Raw genomic sequence first — 17,115 nt, forward strand, 5'->3', positions numbered from 1 at the left:
TGAAATCATAAAATCACAGAATAGTTAGGGTTGGAAAGGACCTTAAGATCATCCAGTTCCAACCCCCCTGCCATGGGCAGGGACACCTCACACCAAACCATGTCACCCAAAGCCTCGTCCAACCTGGCCTTGAGCACTGCTAGGGATGGAGCATTCACAACCTTCCTGGGCAACCATTCCAGTGCCTCACCACCCTAACAGGAAAGAAATGAGGGCCCTGCTTTCTCTACTCTGTGCAGGAAAAAGCTGATACACACACCACCCTTACAGAGCAGGTCCCTCCCCACCCTTTCCTGCTGCTCAGCATCTTCTTCAGAACAGGTTTTTTGGGTAAGGTGATCTGTTTAAACCCTCCAGCTTGGAAGTTTGCTCTATACCATTTCCATAGTAGATTCTGAAGAAGCTTCTAGACAATTACAATGCAACGATGCAGGTGATGGCTGTGGGAGGTGACAGCAGTTGCATAGTAACCTATACCCCTCATGTCCTGCCTGTGTGTTGCTCTCTGACCCAGTGATGCTGCTCTCAGCACACGAGGCCTTAGCATGAGCTGTGTGTCAGTCAAAACCTGAGCAGGAGTTGAGTGAAGGGACACTGAGGTGCCTGTGACTTCAGTAAGACTGCTGCCTGGGACTGCAGGGTGGGCAGGGGCTGGCATGGTTTGTGAAGTTCTGCTTTATATTTGCCTCTTAATGCTTCATAAAGAGTAAAAACTGTGTGTGCTTGCTATCTCATTACTGTGCATAAGATAACTAGGGCTCCTCTGCATGAAATGAGAAATGCATGCCTCTTCTGCTCTGCATTTAAGCAATAATAATTTATGAATCTAATCAGGCTCTGGTTTGCAAGAATGATGAATATTCACATTCTAAATAGCTGAGAAATATTAAAAATGTATGACAGCTTTATTTGTTCCAGCTCTGAGCATTATGGTTGAACATTTTCCTGAATGTCCTGAGCTTTCCCAGCATCATTCAAGCTCTGAACTAGGAAAAGGTGTCCAGCCTGATGCAGAGCTGCACCTGCCCAGCAGACCCATGTGCAGTGCCCTGCAAATGCAGTCCATGTGCCCTCTCCAGAAAGAGCAGCAACAAGATTGTGGCACTATGGGTTTTAAAGTCTCCGTGACAACTTGTTTCAGCGCAGTAGCTAATATCCAAATAACTTTCTAGTACCTGTATTTTTAGAAACTGGGTTTCTTGGAAGTGAAGTTAAGGGTAATGGTTTCCTAATAACCTCCCCCTATTGCTTATCTTACCAATAACTTTGGAATTTGTGTATTTGAGTTGGTGGAAGGATTTGGTAACTTTAATTGTACACGTTTTGCTCTGGATTCCTCTGCAATAATGAAAGCAGATGATCAGCAGTTTTGCTGCCCTTAATAAGGTGTTTAATTAACAAATCCTAGGTTGCCTGCAGAGCTTCACATTGTAGGGAAAGTATGTCATTTATTTTTTAGATCTCTTCCTAATCACTTTCTGTATTTTGCCTGGCTCTCACAAAGGTTCAGCATTTGATTTGTTTGTCTTACAGTGATCTTTACATAAGACCAAAGCATGATTTTACCATCTAAACTGATACTGGTCTGTTGAAGAGCCCATCATATAAGAAGTTAATTTGAAATGCATGTTTGTATGGGGGACTTTTTTTTGGTACTTCTTTTGTTGATATCGATATAATTACCAGGCTGAAAGAACTGAGAAACAGAGAGAGAAACATCTTCTGTAGTCCATTGTTCCATAGGGATTATTCTGATTTTTTTACGTTGGTATTGAGTTTGGGGCACAGCTCACGCTGAGGTCCCATTATCTATCACACTGAATTGCCAAGTAGTGTGTCTGCAGTCAGCCAGCATATAGAGGTCTGTGGTATGCTGCACATTTCTTTGGGTTGGTTTTGGTTTCCAGAAATTGCTTATCTACATACAAAAGGAAAACTCACATTTCTGCCTTACAACTCCCTGGCTGAGCGGTACAGAATCAGCACCTTGGGAAAGAGTTGTCATACTTATGAATGAAAATTAGGTCAGACAACCTGGAGTTTCAGTATTTATAAATTTCAAACACTTTGGACTATGAAACTGACAATAATGGAAACTACCAACCTGCAACCTGAACACAGAAAAAAACCAATTTCCTTTTACCCTGTGGTTTTCTATGTTCATCGTACACAGGGCTGAGGCTCTGTGTATGGCTTTGTGCGAGCTGACCAGGTCCTGCTTGGCTGGTCAACACTGGCTGGTTAGTGCCTGTGAAAGGCCAGGCTCTGGACTGATTAATTTTGTACCTAACTGGATCAGACAAAATGGGAGCGTGATGAAGGGTCATTATCCCTGTTCCATGGGCTGGGAAATACAAGACAGTTACTCATTGAAAGTCACACAATAGATGCATGGGTGCCAGATGCTGTAGGTGCCAGAGATGGGATTTAAACCCAGATGTTCTGAGTGCCAGCTCAGCACACTGCGTTCATAGTTACCTATCCTCTCAGAAATCCAAGAAGGCTTTCTGACTGATTCAGTTTTCAGAAAATTTTGGCTGCCATAAAGTAATACTTGAGAGAACCTACAATTTGTTAACGTGGAAGGCTATTTTTACTAATGAATTTAGCCTTTTGTTAGGTAAAAGAATGACAATTAAAGCAGCTTTTCAGAAGTGGACGTTACATTACGGCATGCATCTGAAGTGACTTGCCAGTAACACCCGAGAAGCCTATGTTAGAAGATATAATTCTAATTCCACTCGGTGCTGCAGTGATTTTCAGATATCCTTCATTAATATTTCCTTCCTCAGTTTTCCTCTGTTCGTTGCCACATTTTTTTAACTTTTCAGATCACTAAAATTGTATTGTTTTCAAATTGATAAAACCACTTCCTTAGACCAGAATCAAAGGAGCATCTCCGGTGGATATGATTGAACTGATTTACAGCAAAGGACTAGCATTTAACAAGGAAGATGCTACCTTCAATAAAAAAAAGGGGGGGGGGGGGGGAGTCTATAACTCTAAAGACTGCAAGTTTTGGAGCATAAATGACAATGGAAGTATATGGAGCCTTTAGGATTAAACCAAAGGCCAGCTCAGTTAAGCCAAATGGAGCATTCCTAATCTGACATGTTGACAAGGACCCCCCTGCCTATTCCAAAGGGAGTTTCAAATGAATCCAGATTTATCTTATGTTCCTAACAGGGGCTGGGCTGGCTCCAAAGGAAGTTATCCAGGCCAAAAATAAACAAGATACACATGAAGCTTTTTGTGCCACCAGGAAACCTTCCAGGGAATATGTGGAGAAGAGAAGGAAAGCCAGAAGAATCACAGCTTAAGATATCTTTCCTCTCTCCTCATTATATCCTGTCTCTATTTCTTCAGAAAGTGTAAATCCAAGTTTCTTCCCCATGAGACTTCTTGCCCTTCTATTCACTTTCCTCATCCTTGCTTCCCCAAGAAGACTGCTCCATGTGGTGTTTCTCCCCAACACCCAGCTCCTCCCTATCCTGCAGTTGCAAGGAAGCAGCTACAGAGATGCTCAGTGTTGAAGTGCTGATCCTGCATCTGCTAACATTCATTCTTGATTGCTGCCTTCTGCAAGAGCCGGCTGGAGCTGAACAGCCATGCTCTTCCCAGGAGTCTGTGTGCATAATATGAATTATGTAATGCTAAAAAGCAAATTTAGCCTTCTCCATGCTTTTACCATGGCAGACACAGTCACAGTGATTGCAAATATCAGGACCAGCACCTTTTGCATTTATGTTTTGTCAAACTGGGACCAACCTTTTAATTTGCTAAGAGACCCCAGGAAAGCTGTCCTGGTGGCACACGTTGTTCACTGCACCATGTCTGACCAGGTTCTGACATGGGCTTTATAATTTGCTGGAGCAGAGTCACTAAATTACATACTGCTATGAGATGTATAACCCCACGAGACACAGAACAGCTCCTTAATACAACAGCCTTCAAAGAGGCATGAGCTCAAATAGCACTGCAGAGGACAAAGCTTCCCAGTGTTAGATACAATATTAGTTCTACCTCATGAAACATTATAGGCTCCATTTTCCAATGAAATCCAAGTTTGTGCCCATAATAATAGCATGTTCAGAACTTGTTGCCAATGTCTGCCTAGCTATGTAGAGACAATCATCAGTGCATGCAAAAAGGAAGGCTCTAGAGCATCTACAAATGCAACTCCAGGGTTTCAGCAGTGTATGCTATACATACGCAGGATAGAGATGGTTATGCCTGGCGGTGAGGGCCAGGGTACAAAATATGAGTCTCAGAAGGATGTTTTCTAACCTGAACTGTAGATTTTGCAGCAGCCTTAGTATTCTGTTGGTTACATTTTGAAAACCAGAAATCTGGTCTGGAGGTGTGTGTTACCTCCCATCTAGTACCAAGATTTACATTTTCTGTGTGAATCTCTAGTTATCAAAATGACAACAGTCCTGTTTGTCCATGAATTGTGTTATTTACTATCCCCAGTGATAATGGCCATATTCTTGTAGAGTTTGATACTTGAAGGCAATATGCTAACAGAATTAAATGTGAAAAAGGGATAACTAGTGTCACCTGCAGCAGTGAAAAGTTTTGCAGAGAGATGGTATAGGATGTTACTACAGTATAGAAACTTGTTGAAACACTGCACAAAAAATAGGCAAGTGATGATCAATGATTGTGTTTGTGTTCACCACAGAGTCACGCTGACTTTAATAGCACTTGATTGTACACAGCAAAGGAAGAATTTTTATTACATAAATATAAGTAGATATCTATATGGATGAATGTGTGTGCATTCAGGTGTAACACTGCACAAAACTGCAGCTGCTTGGTTTTGTCCTTTTGCTATAATAATTCACAAGGCAAAAATTTATTCTGATAATATTACAGTACATTTGCTCCATGTACCCAGGGGCTTTTTGTATGTTTGGGTTTTTTTTGTATGTATCAGGAAGGTAATAGGTAGCTGGGGCTTAGGCTTCAAGCAGATGCAAAAATGTGAGGCTGGACACATCAAGATTTAAGCTTGAGAGGTGTGAAATATATAGCTGGATCACTCCAGCAGTTCTAGTGCAATGATTTCGCTCTTGTCTGCCTGTAAGATGTCTTTTGACTTGCTCTCAACCTTGGCAAGAAGCTTAGATTTGAGGCTTTGGCACTCCTTCTAAGGAGCACTATTTAGGCCAATATGGACGCATGAATTTCCAAGTCCTCACAGGAGCTGATAAAATCATGGGCAAGTTCCATTAAATGACACTGGAGAGATTTGCTTTTAAAATTATTTACAGCAAGGTTGTGCCTGTTGTAAATAACTCGGGGTTACTTACCTGAAACCTGAGTTAAGGGACTCAGGCTGGGTATGCAGGTGGGGAGTAAGGAACCAGTGTCCTTGGGTTAGAGATGGGGTGATACCACCCCTTACACTCGGATCCTAGCCCAGGGCTTAGGAGCTGTTGTTAGCTTTGGCCAGCACATTAGCCTCTCTGGAGGGGGGATGATGACTCAAAGGGTGTCTGAATCATCATCGGGGCTTCCCCTGGGCGAGGCAGGACTGGGCACAGCTCCCTGCTGCATCCCCAGGCAGGGGGGATGGATGGGGAAGGAATTTTGAGCTCCACAGCCCCAGGAGCAGTCTCCCTCCTGAAGGACCCTATGCTGATTGGGGAGCCGCAGGTGAGAAACAAGATGAAGGAGACACATGGCATTTGTAACATTCATTCCTGTGACTTTCTGTGTGTGTATTTGCTTTCAGGGTCTGTTCTCAGTTCATCGGGGCTACAAACTCCAGCAGCTTCCCTGCAAAGTCTGCAGTAATGTGCAAACAGAAATGAGCGGTGAGTGGCTGTTGCAAACTACACTGGCCTCCTGGCATTTTCGGCTGTTTTCCACCCACCCTTGAAAATCATCTCTGGCCCAAAATGGAACTGTGAGCGGTACCACATGCTCTAAATGAAGTGCTAATCAAATACTTCTACTTAATGTAGACAGCATTTCTTTGAAAACACTATAATGTATTGCAGATGTCACAAATTCCCATAGAGAATGATGAAGGGAGCAATGTACACATTGCATCCCTCTCTAGGATGCAGGGATGTAACCTGGGTAGTCGTGGCTGATAAGGCCTAATACTGAAGCAGCACTCATCTGATCCAACTTCCACACACATTCTCCCACAGTGATCTTGGTATCAGGAATACCGCAGGTGCTTCCATCTGGGTGCACACTTTGACACATAGGAGGTAAATGGTGGAGCCACAGAGCTTGGTAAATACTTGGAGTCTTAAAGAAGCCAGGTAAGAACTGGCAGATGTTGCAAAAAAGGACCTAAATCTCTTTGGATGGAGGCTGCAGCCATGCTGGGGGAGCTGGCAGATGGTTTCTGGCTCAGGCTGTCCCAATGGAGGACAGAACTCCACAGCAAAGGAGCTGAAAGGCTTTGGGTTTAGCACATGCTCTGAAGTCCTTTCTGGCAACAGGAGAAAGGATGAAAATCCAGTTCTGAGTAGCTGGAAGGCTCTTGTAAAATATTGCTATTGAAATCCTGGTCAGTCTTTAGGTTTCGGGGTCAGCAGCCATCAATCTCAGAAGGGCCAGATCGCCCAACTTTTGGGATGTGCTTTTGCAGTTAATGGACCATATGTTCAAGTCCACTTCCAAGTCCAGACTTGCCCATGAGCAGCTTGCTTTCATGCAAGCTCTGGCACAGGCTCAAGTCCAGCTCTGCTCTGTCTTGAGGGAAGAGTTTGAGCAAAATGGATGTCTTTGTACAGACCCAGGCTGTCATCGGTGCAGCCTGGGTGGATTAGACAAAAGCAGGGCTGTTCATACAGGGGTTCAGTTTTCCAGCACGAATCCAAAAATCTGATTGAAATGCTTTCTATGTATACCAGACCCAAATTACCACCAGGGCAATAGCTAGCCAAGTGGGCAGAAACTTGCGTGTCACAGAGCTTGTCCCCATGTGCATGTGCTCATCATGCACATGGCCTCTGTCTGCAGGCAGGCTCTGAGGTCGAGCCCTCTCGGCTCATTTTTTGCAGAAGGAGATTTCTCTCATAATCCACAGGACTAGGAATGCATGCTGTCCTTTCTGTGGCAGCTCAAACCCTTGGGTAGCTGAGGCACTACCTGTGAGACACCAGCACTTCTGTCTTGAGCTCAGGCTCCAGGGATGGGTCAGGGGTCCTCATTGCACACAGTGGGGCAGGAAAGGGAGATTTTGGAGTGTTTCAGCTGCAGTGGTCTGAATATACCCCACAAATAAAGTGAATAGGGTGGAAAGAATAAACTGGGAAATCCAGTTTCCATGCAGTGATGGTTACTTGCAGGGCTGGGGAAGATCTCTGATACTGCAATGTCAGGAGGGAGGAAAGAGTCTGGTTAGGCAGAGGTTCCGATTCAGAGAGGAAGGAGAGTGAGCCAGGACTTCTGGATTTCATTACTTTGTGCTAACGAGTTGTTAGTGGTTTGCCTAATGATAAACCACTTTGCTCTTCAAAACGGAGAGTACTTCCTACCTCATTGAGATCAAATAACAAAGGTGTGCTAATGCAGGCGAAATAATGCTTACATAGGGCTTCCAGGCCTGCAGATGGACTGCAGTAGTGTCTGCATTCTGGGGTGACAGTGATGATGAATTAAATCTTACATTAACACTGGATATGTGTAAATTTATAAGCTCATATTAGAGAAGGAGCTTAGCACTGAAGAGTTAATAGATGGGGGGTGTGGGGTGGGGGAAGTCCAGTTCTTTCTGTTTTCCTTCTGTCACAGTTTGCTTTGAAGTGCAGCCATCATGAGCCACCTCTGCCCTGATCCAGCAGTACATCCTCACTGCACTCACAGAGCTTTTCTCCCTGGGACTGTGTCCTGCAGGTCTCCCCAGCAGAAACTAAACTGGGTATTCATAGATCCCTAACTGCAAATTGAACTCTGTCTCTTTTTCTTTTGAAGATTGCAGGCTTGTAAAGATCTGAAGCTGGCTTAGCAGCTGTTCTCTGCAGCAGGACTGTGCTTATTGTGCAATGTTAAAGCAGTTATTTTTATTTAAAGAGTGAAGCCAGCATGTTCCCTTGCTAGTGGAAGGACCAATGGGGACGATACAGTATTGAGCTGCTGCCTGCAGTGCCCAAAGCCTGCACGCAACATTGACCCGAAGGGTGATGATCTGGGGATGAGCAAATCCCAAACTGGACAGTTTCTAAACTAATTACTTGTAATTTCTGGTGGTTGTAAGTGCAGAACTATGGGTGGAGCCACCTTAAATAATATTTTGGATAACACCATATATTATCCACCTCTTGTGGGTGGACAGGGAGTTTCAATGTGGGATTCAAGCGCACAGGGGTCGGAGTTGCTTTCATAGCTGCAGTAGGTACCAGCGTGAGCTCACAGAGAGCTGTGGGTGTCCTGTGTGGAGATACCGGGAGATAGTGGAGAGTCTGATAGTCTCTTGGGAGAAAAAGGAGGTAGTAATGCAAGGTGATGCAGAAATGAGAAAAGGGGTGAAGAGAAAGCAGATGACGAGGCAGAGAGCCTGCCTTAATAAAGTATTACACATTGAGGTTGTGAACTGAATTGCTAGTTGCTGTTTATCGTGACCACATAAAATTCAAAGTACTTTGGTATTTAAATAGTTACAAATTCTGAGATGAGTCAGGAAGCAGAGATGATGTTTTATCCATAGCCATGTTAGTGAATGCTTTACTAATGGAAGGATCTTATTTCCACTCTCATTTTCCAATGGTTTTTCTGATCTCAGATCATTTTGTTGTAGATAAATGGGACAAAATTAATAAAACTCGTACTTCTGGGGCTGTATTATTACAGCCTTAATTATTGTCTTTTAAAAACCATACTGCTACACAGTATTGCAAAGATGTTCCAAGTTCTCACTCTCCAGAGAGAATTAACTAAGAGTTACCTTCTGGTTCTACTTCTGTAGGAAACTTTGAGGGGAATTTTTTGCTGTTGTTGGTGAATCAAGTCTCATTTTGCACATCTTTTTGCCAAGAGACAACAAATGACAACATGTCATTTGTGTGACAGGCACCGCAAGCATCTTGCACGAGGGAATGAGTCTTCAGGAGTTGAATTCTCTGTATTTCTGGGTATGGCAAGCTAGAATAGGCTGAAATTTGTGCAATAAATAGGATCAGTCGCATGAAATGTATTTTGATACAAAACTTCCCCTCTTGCCTGAAGACAGCCAGCTACTCAAGCAGCCCCTCCACCCTTAAAATAATCTGTAATGGCAAGGTGGTAGCTTTCTCTTCCCCCAAAGGAAGAGTTAAGTTTGAGAGAAGACAGATCCTTGTCCCAAGGAAAGTATTGCTGATGTTAGAATCAGGGACCCTGAACAGAGGCTGCTTTAGGAAGATGCATGTTGAGGATTGTTAATGCTGAAGAGGGGACTGACTCATCACATCATCAATTCTGCTCCTCTGCCAGTACATCACAAAACATCTTTTATCATCACACTCTCTCTTTCTTCTTCATTTCTTTTTTAAAGGGGTTTAAAACTGTTCAGTGTTCTTCCCCTTTTCCAGCCCATTGCTGTTCTCCTGGTGGTGGTTACAATTTGGGGTGATGAAGCCCACGTTTGCCCTGTGCAGAAGGACTCTTCCCATCCAGGCATTCTCAAGAAGAAACCAGAGGATGAATTTCTTGGCTTCTAGCTCTGAGTTGCATACATACCCCTTAGCTGTAAGAGAAGTAAGCTTTCCCATCTGAGTCCTTTTTTCTTCTTTTGCTTGTCTTAATCCCTCCTTTCTCTTTGCTGCGGAAAGCACTGTTTATCTTAACAGGGACAGCAAGAACACTCTGGCCACATAATTGCCATGAAGGCTACAGCATGGTCCAGACGGTACCAGTTTGCAATGATGTTTTTCTGGAGCATGCCAACAACCAGCGGCTGCTGCGAGAGCTGAAATTGCTGCTTTTTTTTCTGTTCACATCTGCATTTGATTTTCAATCAGAGTTGGTTGGTGAAAAGCCAACTAATCTACAGGGCTTCCAGCGTTTTTTGTTTGTTTTTTAAGGGGCTGGTTTGAGCCAAGTTTAGTACCACAGAACTGGTTTTTAATAGACACCCCCCCCCCCCCCCCCCCCCCGGAATTATAAATGCTGTTGGATACAGACTATTTCATATGGATCTTATAGGAAAATTATCATTCACCATTATTTCTTTGTATTAGTGTCTTGTGTATGACAGTTACAAAGGGACAGAGCTTTCTGTGCCAGGTGCATTACAGCACACAACAGAAGGGCAAATCACGTATCCAGGACCTGTTGGTCTCAGGGATGCTGCTGGGGAGATGGGTGTTTCCGGCTTCGTGCTCTTCATGGAGTCAGGAAATCAGAGAGGTTTGACTTTGTGAGAACTAGTGGAGGAATTTCCACAGGTTTGCATGAAACTCCTGACATTTTGTTTGGGCTGGTGTCACATTCTCTTCCATTTGCTGCTGTTGTGGCAGATAAAGAATTGGTTTTGTATTGAAGATCACAGAATCAACGAGGTTGGAAAAGACCTTTAAGATCATCAAGTCCAACCGTTCTCCAGCACTACCAAGGCCACCACTAACCCATGTCACTGACGGCCTCATCTACACGGTTTGTGAACACTTCCAGGGATGGTGACTCCAGCACTGCCTTGGGCAGCCTGTTCCAATGCCTGACTGCCCTTTGGGGAAGAAATTGTACCCAATATCCAGCCTAAACCTCCCCTGGTGCAGCTTGAGGCTGTTTCCTCTTGTCCTATCACTTGTTACTTGGGTGCATGAAAAGTCATTCTTTAGTTAGAAACTTCAAAGGAACAGGAAAAGAATCCATCTGCGATTCAACAATCTTAAGCTTTGGGGGACAAATCTGGTACCAAAAAGAGGAAAAGATCTTGGATCATGGAGTTTTCACCTTTTTTTAAGGCAATTTTTCTGTGAATTACAGTAACAGAAGGCACTGACCTGTAACTAGCACAGTCTGCAGCAGGACTTCTAATATTGCTTGCTGTCCTTTATTTATCTAAGGCTCTGTTTGATATGTAACACGCTTTTAACAGAATTTGTTGAGCTAAACATACAGTTACAGTTGAAAGGTGCTGAACTAACAACCCTCTGAAACTGGTTTTCTCATAGTGTGGGGGACATCAGCTGGGGGCACTGGCTAGATGAGGAAGGGAGCAAATTAATTGTGCTGACGAAGCAAAAACATAAAAGGTAAAAGTAACTGATACAATTCAACAGTAGTCCTGTGAACCATTAATTCTCAGATCTCAGAGCTTTGTACCTAAATTTTGATGTATGCTAGTGCAAAATCAGTGTAAATATCTATCTTGGTCAGCCTGGGGTTTTGGGGGTTTTTGTTTTGTTTTGTTTTCGAATTGTTTAATACATATTTTCTCTAGTTGTTGGTTTTTCAATTAAAGGTGTAGGCTTTTGTGATGAAAATCCACGAGTCGCATCCCTCCTCTACCTTTTTCTATTAGCAGGCATGATGTACTCACTGCAGTAGTTTTAGCTTGTAGAGAACTGGTATAGTTTAAAATACTAAATGGTGTGTGGTGGTAAGGTGAAGTACAACCTCCAGCAAGTCCATCCCTTCTTCTGCTTTGTGGCCAAAGCTATTGAAGAGTCCCTTGATAATGGACAGCCCAGAGCTGTCTACCATTCTTTTGTGGTTAGTTGTATTTAGCCATCAAAGATACTAACTGAAGAACTGATATTACCTGCACTGATTTCTCACCTACCTTTGTAAAGAATACGAGAATGATTCGTGTCAAGAACTTAGGAATCATTGTTACCAATGCACCTGTGACCAGTGTACCATGTGTGGAATGTATAAAAATGACCTTGATTATAATAAATGTTGCTGTCAATGTAATGATGGGAAAGAAGAAACAAGGGAATAAGCTAGTCCCCTCTTTAATCATTTAGACTGTTAAAACAATAAGGAATGCTTTTAGCTTTAACTGCTTGAATGCTTTAAGGGGGTTAGGTAACCAAGGAGACACATCCTGTTAAATATATGGGTCTAAGATTGTGGTTAAGCTTGTGATAGACATCTTTCTGTTAATGTATTACCGAGAAGTTTCAGTATGTTTCTTTAGCTGGAGAGAAGACCCCAGGGTCAGAAGCAGGGTCAGAAGATGGGACAGAAGCAAATGAAAAGGAGCCACATCAAGTTTCGGGCAAAGAAGACAACAGGATTGGCTGGAACTCAAAACCAGGAACTGAAATCCTGGACCGAGAGGTATAAGAGATGTACCCCAAAAACCCCAGTGCGCATTGTTGGTGGAGTGGAGACTCCCCGCGCGCCCAGTGCTGCTTATTATTGCCTCTTGATATTAATCAATTGTAATGAAATAATTAAATCAGATCATGGCCAAGACTAAATTTTTATAACACCTTCAGTTTTCTGAGTCAGTCCCAGTGGACTGCATGGGTGAAAATATGCGATAATTGGAGGCTGTGCGTGCAGCTGCAGTGTTCTTTAGGCAGCTGATGAAATCTGGCAGCCCTGTTCGTGTTGGGTATTAAATACTGAGGGGAGCTGGATGTGCTGGTGTGTGCATGCTTGGGGCTGACACCATGTCGTGGTTTAAAACCAGGCAGAGCTCCTTCATTCACTCCCCCCCTCTTCTTGCCCTCCCCCTACTCCCGGTGGGACAGAGAAGAGAATCGAAAAGAATGCAACTCCCACGGGTTGAGATAAGAACAGTTTAGTAACTAAGGTATAACACAAATCACTATTGCTACCACCAATGATAACAACGATAAAGGAAATAACAAGGGAAGAGAATACAACACCTCAGCACCAGCTGACCGATAACTCGCCCCCCAAGCCCGACCAAGCTCCGACCGATACCTCCTGCAACCCTGCAGTCTCCCAGCACTTCCGGGTCCCTCCCAGTTACCTCCTGGGCATGACATGCTGTGGTATGGAATAGCTCTTTGGTCAGTTTGGGTCAGGTGTCCTGTCTCTGCTTCCTCCCGGCTTCCCCTCCTCCCTGGCAGAGCATGAGGCTCACACAGTCCTTGGCCAAACCAAAACATCATTGTTATCGGCTCTGTTCCCAGGCCGAAAGTCAAAACACTGCACTGCACCAGCTACCAAGAAGGAGAAAAATGACTGCTACTGCTGAACCCAGGACACACCATCCAGCAGACTGACAGGCTGTTCTCTACTTGATGTGGAGAGTGGAACACACAGAACTTTAAATCTCTGCCTGTTTCAGTCTTTGGGGACATTTTCAGGGAGTTTGGGTAGTTTGATCTGCCTTCTACATTGTGAATAATGTCACCAATTGCTGCCTTCTCTGCAGCACCTAAAAATCTTCCTCTTGATATAGTTTGCTCTTACATCTAGTATATTTGCCTGCATATCTGACCTAGACACAGGATAAGCAAATTTAGGTATTTAATTTAAATCTCTTCCCTTCCTCCATGCTTGGCCTTCAGAAAATGGTTTTGGTTTTGGGTTGTGTTTTTTTTGTGAAGGAAGGAAGGAAAAGCACTGAACTTCTGTTTACCTCATTTTGTTTGAACAGAGCCCTGTGTGTTAACCCTCTGCCGCACAATGAAACTCTGTACAGTGAAAATTGGCTAAGTGGGTCCTTATTCAGCGTCATTCATCACCATGGCATAGCCTCGTGCATACATGGCAGATTTACATCAGTGAAACTGAGGAAGGAAAACAAAAAGCCCATGATCTAAAAGAAGGCCTCATGTTATTTATGAAGTGCCAGTAATGTCCTGAGGACTAGATGAAGATCTAATGAGCCTTGTTCTGCAAGGGTGCTGGTGGCAGGGTGACATGCCACCGAACAATGCAGCAAAGGGGGCAACATGTTTGGCAACTTGGGGCTCCTTAAAGGCACTTTGTAGTGTGCATTTTGCACACTAGGCTCTCCACTTCAGAGGATGAGGAATGCATATGGGAAGTTCAACAGTAAGTACAGACAGTAAAATTAGTTAAAGGAAAGAGTGTTCCTATTGTATTTGCTTATTTGAAGCCTCAGGACCTTCACGAGGCCAGGAAGCCACAGTGATAGGTTCAGATCCCACTTTGCTTATTTTGTTCGAGCTAAATAAATGTCAACAAATATCAGAGGGGATGCAGAGATGAATGCAGAAATGTGCTTCTTGGAGTCTGTAACTCATTCTCCTTGAGAGGCTCAAATACATACCTTCCCTTGTGTGTCTGCTGTATTTCAGTGAGGGACCAGCAGCAGCTCCAAAGTTGTTACCCAGGAGCCCAAACCCGTAAGCCAGGCTCAGCCCAGCTTCATCAGGAGCATCCTTAGGATGCTGCTGGGCTGGGAGCAGGGTATGTGGTGTCAGCTGGTACCTGCTGCTCATTCTCAAATGAGCAAAGGTTTTTGATAGCAGTGGCAGTGCTTGCTCAACAGCCAGCGGCCAGGCCATGAGGAAGCCTTCTCTCACTCTCTGTACCCTGGTGGTTTGTGTTAAAGGAGAAATTGCATCTCTTGGCCCTGGGTGAGATGAGAGTTATTCTGGTTTCCGAGGCGTTGCTTTTTGGTGAGTGTCTCCAGCTGCTGCACTCCCCTTCACTCAGGGCACTGACTCATGCTTTTTGCCATCACAATAAGTCTGTTTTCATAAACAAAATTAAGTGCACTGTGTTTATTCATTAGGGAGAGTTGAAGTCTCTCAGCAACCAAGAAATATGCTTTGTTGGATGAACTCCTCTCCCTCTTCCACCCTCCTGTCTTCTACCAGCTAAGGGAAAAAAGAGATCTGGGACAATACCGGCCTGATGCTATCAGCGTGTTGATCCTGGCCTGCTGATGTGCAGCATGACAACTGAGGAGACAGTATTGACTCTTCAGCTGGGTTTGTACATCTCAGAGACTCAGTTTTCCAGAGAGGGATATTTAAAATTGCACAAAAGTGAACAGGAAAAAAAAGGGACAGGTTCATGAACTAGGCTTTAAGCAGCACTCCAGGTAAACACAGCACAGATGAGGGGTCTGCTTGACAGAAAGAGAAGTTTGTCTGGCATGTGGATGGCTCTGTGCCTGTGGCTCCTTCTGGTTTTGGGTAGGACTGGGCATGGGCATGGGCAGAGCCAAGCATGGAAGTTTGTCTGATGCCCCTGTGCTAGAGTCCTTGAGGCGTTGCTGCTGCTGTCCCTGTTGTGTCATCTCACCCCCAGCCTCCTCTCTCCTTCTCACAGTGGGAACACAGCTGCACCCAGCCCCTTATCCTCTGTGGGACAAATTCAATTTGCCTACAGCGCTGATGGGTTTTAAGCTGGATCTGCACCAAGGTAAGAGGTTCATGTGGCTTCACCATGCCAAGACCCCCCACTTTTGGGTGTTCCTCCTCCCTGCTGCCAAGGCTTCTGCAATTGCTGCCATCTGGGATTGCTGATGCATTGGTGACGTTGATGTTTCTTCAGTAAGGGCTGGACTAAGGCCTGCAATATAGTTTGAGAGAAAAGAAAAATCTTCCTATGGTTAAGTCTGAGATAAAAATAAATCAGATGGGAATTGCCTGAGTGAGTTCATGGCAACAGGATGGATGAAATTTTGTGACTGAAACAAGCCTTATATCAGCTCACCAAAATAGCTTTGCTCTCCAGTATATAATTGCCTGCTACCATGTTTTCCAGCGTGCCAGTATGATGGGGTACCTACTGCTCCCTTTGAAATTTGGTTTATATTATGATGCCCAAATCAGAGACTTGCAAAATCCTATCTCAAACTGACTGCATGTGTCCATTTGGGTAGATGTCATCCTGCAGCAGAGAATTTAGAAGGAATAAGCAATCCCTGACTCAATGGGGAGTAGTGAGGGTTGGCCAGGTATGATGTCACTGTACACCTAAGAGTAATTCCAGCCTCTAGAACAGTAAGATTTGGGTTTGAACCAAACAATAATAAAAAATTATTTTAATAAAACCATGTTATTCCAGAGCTGAAAATATACCTTGAATTTATATTCATAACAACTACTCAGTGGCTTCTGTATTAGTATTCAAATTTTGCATCTATTGAAGAGGAATTAAATGTGGAATTTGCTGTCTTTGCAGCAAATGTAGAAGGTATTTTGGCCATTCTTGAAATCCCACTTTCTACCACATAGCAGAAATGAAGTGAATACCTTTCACTCATGCTTTAGAGAGAACATAAATCAGAAACAAAGGACAGCAGAATAACAGGGTGGTGTTTCTCCTTCTAGAGCACCAGATACCCTGTGCCAACAGCAACAACGTTCACATGATCCGTGGTTTCCATGCCAGACAATTCTATGGGACTTGAGTGCGGCAGTTGCTTACCTTCCAGCGAGCCAGCAGCCAGTCTTCATCAGGGGTCATTCCTTGGTAAGAAATGCAGGCACTCACCTCAAACTTCATGAATCTGAGGGAGTGGAGCATGGGCATTGATCTGGAATCAGACTTCTGATAACTGGAATTTGTCCCCAGTTATTACTGCAGTTGCTGGAGCTGGGACACTGGGTAAGTCCATTCCCCATGCCCCAGTTTCACCATCTGTCCAAACAAGGTCATAATATTTCCCTGAGAAATTAGTGCTGTGGGGCTGAAAAACCACTGGGTAAACCCAAGGAATTTTGTAATCTTAAAATGTTTAAATTTTTGCATGTTTTGTTTTCTCTGTGACTGACAGCGAATGCAGGGGGTCTTCTATCTTAGGTTCCCACATGGAAAACTGGATACACTGATACGTGTAGGAATTTATTGTCTAGAAACACACAATGTGTTCCAAAGCGTAACCAGATGGACTGTCCTGCTAAACAGTCACAGGCGTGTGACTGTGCACAATTCTTCAAAGAATACAACCTGCAGCCATCCCTCATTGTGTGCCTGCAAATCCTGTTTTCAGTGCTTTTCTGTTTCCGTTGCTCTTGGATTCCTTCACCACTGAAAAATGCTCTGGATAAAGTGATGGCCAGGCTGAGTGGGTAAGTCTGATTTTCAGCTCCTGCCAGGTAAGCCTCCAGCTCTCATTGCTTATAAAACACCCAACAGGTGAAATTGCATGCAGAAGTGAATCGGCCTCTTCACCGCCTTCATCATTATGCTTATTTCAGAGGGCTCCAGGTTGGCCAGCAGGATTTGGGTTTGTCTCATATAACATTAGGAAAAGGG

The 17,115-nt window shown here is 44.0% G+C and overlaps 1 long non-coding RNA gene across 1 annotated transcript; it reads left to right on the plus strand.

Annotated features, from left to right (window-relative positions):
* Positions 1–13,141: 13,141 nt before the first annotated feature.
* LOC133262523 (uncharacterized) lies at positions 13,142–16,603 on the plus strand. The gene is made up of 2 exons (XR_009741336.1): positions 13,142–15,273; positions 16,188–16,603. It is a non-coding gene; the product is annotated as an uncharacterized LOC133262523 (long non-coding RNA).
* Positions 16,604–17,115: the final 512 nt, after the last annotated feature.

Source organism: Pezoporus flaviventris, unplaced genomic scaffold (assembly GCF_033815535.1).
Source record: "Pezoporus flaviventris isolate CSIRO_AGI_PZ_B2104156 unplaced genomic scaffold, CSIRO_AGI_Pfla_v1 ptg000213l, whole genome shotgun sequence".
Classification (NCBI taxonomy): Eukaryota; Metazoa; Chordata; class Aves; order Psittaciformes; family Psittacidae; genus Pezoporus; species Pezoporus flaviventris.